General features: G+C 39.1%; 1 long non-coding RNA gene across 1 annotated transcript in view; it reads left to right on the forward strand.

Annotated features, from left to right (window-relative positions):
- Window positions 1-4692, forward strand: part of LOC110368925 — a 54630-nt gene extending 49938 nt beyond the window's left edge. Inside the window, exon 4 of the long non-coding RNA XR_004931535.1 lies at window positions 3960-4692. This is a non-coding gene — a long non-coding RNA (uncharacterized LOC110368925). The remainder of the gene's footprint in view (window positions 1-3959) is intronic.
- The last annotated feature ends 1308 nt before the right edge of the window (window positions 4693-6000 follow it).

A 6000-nucleotide genomic window follows, 5' to 3' on the forward strand; every position in this document is an offset into this window, starting at 1 on the left:
GCTGACGCTGAGCAGTCTGGGATCGCCTGGACTGGCGACACGGTCTGAGAGATTGCCAGAGAAAGCCGCCGGTGCACGCTCGACCGTTGACACAGAGACACATCCGCATATAAGCATGAACGGCGGGGATTGGGTTCCCCCTGACAAATTACCTACATCCCCGGCCCTTCTGGTGTCTCAGCAGAGGAGAAACCTGATGGCCCCCGTAGGAGGTGGGTGGTTAAGTGGAAGGTCAGAAAACTGAGTGAGAGGGCACCTTAAGCCCACACTTTCTCTGCTCAAGGCAAATAGTAGGGTGACGATGTGGACGCATGAGGGCTACGTTTGTTTTAGGCGCCGCATATTCAGGAGGTGTGTGTGTGTGTGTTTTTGTTCATGTGGGGATGGATGTGTTGAACGGTGAAGGCCAGCGTTCCAGACAGCAGGGAAAGGATTAAGGGTCTGGAATGCAAGACACTCCTTGACCCCGGTGTGACCTTTGAGGCTAAATCCCTTGCCCATATCTGTCCCTCATGGGTCATGATCCAATTGGTCGCCCCTCTAGAATGCTGACCTCTTATGCACCTTGTCACTCAGTGCGCTTTAAACATCTCCATTCACCAACTGTGGGGCCTCAGCCGGCCTAGTTGGATAACAACTGGCTAAGTTCAGTTGCAGACTAGGTTATGAAAGCAAAAAAAAAAAAAAGTTTTTAAAGCACCATTTCAGAGAGTTGATGCAAACCTACTTGTACGCAAAGGAATATCACTCTTGTTCAGTCTTTTAAGCCTCCCCGTGCACCCGAAACATAAATGAAGCTTCCCCCCTTTTCCCTCCAGTTTGAGGTCTTGTATTGGTTTCCATTTACAAGCATGTCGGAATACAGTGACATTAATGGTGGTGGAGGGGAACGAACACATCAGGACGGCGGGTGAGTGGCAGTGACACTGAGCAGCAGCAAAGAGCTGCGTTGCAGGCAGTCAGAGGCTCTCTTTCTCTTTCACTTCAGTCACACATGCCACGGCTGACTAGACAGATGAGAGACATATGGGTGCCCCGTTCGCCACGGAGGCCGCCTGAATAAAATATTACACCTCTGATTAATTTATAGTTCATCTGCGTGGAGAAAAAGCATTACCGTTTCTTTATGTTAAATGCTGTCTATCTATGATTAAGTTCTGTTTTCATTTTTTTATTTGGTGGAAATTCCACGGATTTTCTCAATTGGGCTTGGAGGTCAAAGTTGTAAAATGCATTCTCTGATTTGGACTTCAAAATAATGATAGATAAAAAAGTGTATTCATGGCTGCTTTGTTGCATCGCAGGGGAAGAACCTGTGCTCTGATTTTTCCTGGGGTCCTTCATACGAGGTTGCGTGTTGTCCTCCCATCCAGGTCGCCCATGGAAAACCTTCGGATTCTGTGGTTGATCTACCAGTCAATACATTTTTGGGAAAAACAACAAAAACATTTGGGTGACTGACGGCTATCGGCATAACATGGCTAAGACTTGTAGTACTTGTACTTGGTGAGTGTCAGTGGCCATTGGTTTTAATGTTTTTTTTTATTACATTTAAATCTGGACCTTGCCTGGGCCCTTCTAACGCATAAAGTCTTTTTCAACATATTAGAATATTGTCCAAAATTGTATTTATTTCAGCACCTCAATTTACTAAGTGAAACATGTTATATAGATCAGTTACACACTGAAAATTGTTTTTAAGCCTTCGTTTCCGTTAATTATGCTGATTTTCCAATAACAGCTAATGAAAATGTGACACTTAAGAATGAAATATTACTTCAGCCATATAAAAAATGTAATACAAAAATGTGGGCTCAATGAAAAGTATGTTTAATACCTGCTGTTTTCAAATGATACTGATTTAAAACTATTCCGCTGTTGCTCTTGCTGTATGTTTCTGGTTGTTGACCTGATTGAAGGTGAACCTCCATCCACTTCTCAAGTCTTTTGCGGCCCCTCACAGTTTCCCTATCCCTGCTAAAGAAAAGAAACCCCACAGCATTAAGCTGCCACCTCTTCCTGATGCCTTTTAAATTTTGTGACTGGTGATTATTTTCCTCCACACATGGCATTTTACGTGTTGGCTGAAAAGTAACTTTCAGGTCACGTAAGACCAGATCACCTAAGCATGATTTCTGATGGATATCTATAAACAAGGACTTTTTAACATTTATTAATCCTCTCCTTGCCCAGCTGTCAGTTTAGGTGCACGGCCATTTTGGTGGATTTGCTGATGTCCCATGCATTTTGGATGTTTGGATGATAGATTGACCTGTGCTCCATCGACACAATACAGCTGTTTCATTACAGAGGTTAAATTACACAGAGGGGGACTCCATTCACTGATTTGGTGACTTCTGAAGGCAACTGCTTACACTGGATTTTATTTAGGAGTGTCACAGTAATCAAGGGGCTGTGTTACAGATTCATGACTTGCAGCTGTGGTGTAAGTTGGTTCTAGAAAGTATTGTCTTAAGGGGCTGAATGCAAAAGCACACCACACTATTTGGATTAGGATTTCTAAAAGATTTTGAAACCAGTGTAGCGTTTTCGTTCCATTTCAGAAATCGATTAAAATTTGTTTTTGAAATATGACAGAAAACGAGGAGTCTTGCATCATTCTTTTATTGGCAAATGTTAAAAATGCTAATACAAAGGAAATTTGAAAAATGAAAATATATTTTACAATGGCTGTTTTATACCTTTTGCTCAAGATCTAACAATTTGTCATGATTTCTACACCTTTGCCCTTAAACAACAAACAAACAAACAAAAAAAAAACAAATAAATAAAATAATCAGAAATCTGCAGCTATAATTGCTTAACTCATCTTAACCATATTGTTGCATCTTAATGGAGATAACCCTGTTTATTATTTACATTTATAGACCCCCAGTTAATATTTTCCACACTTACTGATCTTTTCATTATTCAATTCAATTTTTATTTATATAGCGCCAAATCATGAAACATGTCATCTCAAGGCACTTTACAAAATCAAGTTCAATCATATTATACAGATTGGGTCAGATTATACAGATTGGTCAAAAATATCCTATATAAGGAAACCAGTTGATTGCATCAAAGTCCCGACAAGCAGCATTATAATAGTGGTTATGGCATAACTGGGATCCAAAGGTTTCTGACACAACTACAAGTCAAAGTCTAAAGAGAGGAACAAAGAGCTCATAATGTAAGGACTCTAGCAACACAGACAAAAACCAACTTTTGTCTGTAAAAAATGTATTTTGCTGGAATCTCCTTATTCTGCCATGACTGCCAGACAAAACATAAACTCACTAAATCTGCAGTTAAAACTTTGCTGCAACTGCACAAAGTACAGCTTTTCACCTCAACATAGTGCAAGGAAAAAAAAGAGTCTATAAAACATCCACAACACAACAAAGACACATGTTGTAAAGCCAGAAGACACTTTGACCATACTGGTCATTTCAAGGTCAACTGTAGAAATTTGTGTTGGCTCCACATTAGCTGATTCTACAGAAGGGTGTTAGGGTCAGCTATAGAGAAACTAGCACATAATCCAATTAAAATGTGTTTAAAAGGAGGAAAAAATATATATCTATAAGTTGGGAGAAGATAATCACATGCTCAGAAATTACATCAGGAACCTACTATGGAGTTGTGGGAGGAGGACAAGAACGTTAAAAGAGGTAAAATAGAAAATAGATGAAACACTGCTGAACTCAATGCAACAAGTAATTGTGACTTCAGGCAACCAAAGCCAGTTTTTTACAGTGCTATCTGTAAGGTATAGTATAGCTTCATCTATTTTTTGACTTGCACAGCCGCACAAAAAGCTTAAACTGTAATTTTGCTACGTGTATATGTATCACACAAATTTGAACAAATCTCCTTGGATAAAAAAAAAAAAAAAAATCAACAACAACAAAGAATTACATTTGCTCAGTCTCCTTTCATGTGAAACTGTGTGACAGGGGCAAAGCAGCAACTGTGAAGAGCCTGGAAGGTCCCCTCTTCACTTCGCCTCTCACCTGTGTCACAGCTGCCCACCGGCGCCATCAAAGGTGCATCAGACGTCTACTTTGGCACCTCATCACCTGTGGCGTTGCGCTGCTCCTTGCTGGCTAACGCACTTCCATCGTTACTCCCCCCCTCAACCCTCCAGCTCCTCGAGGCATCTGTCACTCACCTGTCATTTTTTTTCATCAGCTCCTGTTTTCCCATCTGCTTTCTCAGGGAAGGTGGGAAAGTAACCATCGGAGCGAAAACGGTGACCATAATGTCCCCGTTCCAGGTTTAGCAGCTGCCATAGGTGACACATCACTGCCACCTCCCACTGAAACGGGTTATTTTTTTTGGAAGTAGTCAAAATGCTGGGAAACAATAAGCTTTTCACCCGCGACAGAAGCATGTGTTGCATGTTTATATGTTGTATCGACAATAGGGCACTCATAACGTTAACAGAATAGTTTGTTGTTTTTTAAGTTTAGCTGTCTGTGGAGATCTTGTCAGCTGTCAGGTTTCCAAAGCGTTTTTTTTTTTTTTACTATGTTTAAGTCACTTTCATTTTTTAACATTAGGTTTGGTTCAATCAAGTAACATTTTATTATTCTTTATAATACAACAACCTTTTCATTAGACAGCTATTTACCATGACCAGTCATTAACGACTGTGTCCATCCACAGATTATTAGAAATTACATTTTATTGCAGCTGTTTTATTTATTTGTTTTTACAATCAAATAAATAGCTTTTGCTTAAACTGATGTGATGGTTTTTTTTTCAACTTTTTTGGTCTATTACTCTTCCAGTTTGCACTCACACTTATCGTGTCACGGCATATATTTCATCTGAAATGTCTTATGTAACAGACTAGTCACCAGCACCATTTTTAATGTTGAAAACCAAAGATTTTGCTATAAGGAACTATCTAATGAATAAGATACGGTGGTATAAATGATTTTCAGATAACAATTTGGTGAACCACTTTGATTTTATTTTTTTTTTTTATATGAAGGAGCCTATTCAGAACTGGCCTCTTTTACACTTGTCATTTGCTTGACTCTCCGGTCAAAATTAATCTAGTTTGTCTTTGCTGAACAACTCACTCAGACGGCTGTTTGCTGCAGGTAAAATACCTGGCTGATACTGCAGAACCCCACCTTAGAAAATGTATAAGTTAACACATGGGGAGTCATGATAAAAAGAAATCACGACTCTAATTCTAGGTTTTTGCCTACTTTTGCTGAAATTTAATGGTTTTTGGGGCCGTACTTCTTCTTCTATCAGTAAATAATTATGTGGTGAAATCTGTGCTGTGTCGTTGTGCAGACTTGAAGATAGATTTGAGTTATTATCTTTTTGAGAAACAGTGCCAACAACTGTTCGTCAGTGCAGTCAGAAAATGATTTATATCTTAAAGTTTCAGCTCTGGAACTGAGATCCAAATTTATTTTGTTCTTCTCACGGGTACTTTAATCAAGCTGCTAGCGAGGACCATCTCTCCTGTCATTGTTAAATAACCAGTAGAAGTGTTGGCTATGTGTTGCACAGTTTGATGAAAACACTATAAATTTGTAAAATGTTTTGGGTTTACTGGAGGTGTACAAGACTCCTCAAATTATGCAGCGACTGGACCAGACAAAACAAGTGAGGATAACATAAAATCTTGACATTGCGAGGGTCCATTAGTACATAAAGCTCAGGCCTGGTATTCAAGTCTTACTAAAGCTACACAAAACACTGAAAACTTAACCAACATGGAAGTAAAACTTAACCTCATGTACAAGTATATCAAACCACAGTAAGTGGGGCTTTTTTGTTTGTTGCTTCATATTGTTTGATAAAGTAAAAAACAACAATATTATCCAGACATTTCAAGTTTGCAAATAGTTTTAAACAACTATGTTTAAGTTTTTTTAATTAATTTTAGAAGGTTCTTTCTCTAGTTTCTAAAGGAAAATTATCAGTTCGATATTAGCTGTCTTTTTTTAATTCTAGACGATACTCGTCCAT

The sequence above is a fragment of the Fundulus heteroclitus genome, chromosome 8 (genome assembly GCF_011125445.2).
Source record: "Fundulus heteroclitus isolate FHET01 chromosome 8, MU-UCD_Fhet_4.1, whole genome shotgun sequence".
NCBI lineage: Eukaryota > Metazoa > Chordata > Actinopteri > Cyprinodontiformes > Fundulidae > Fundulus > Fundulus heteroclitus.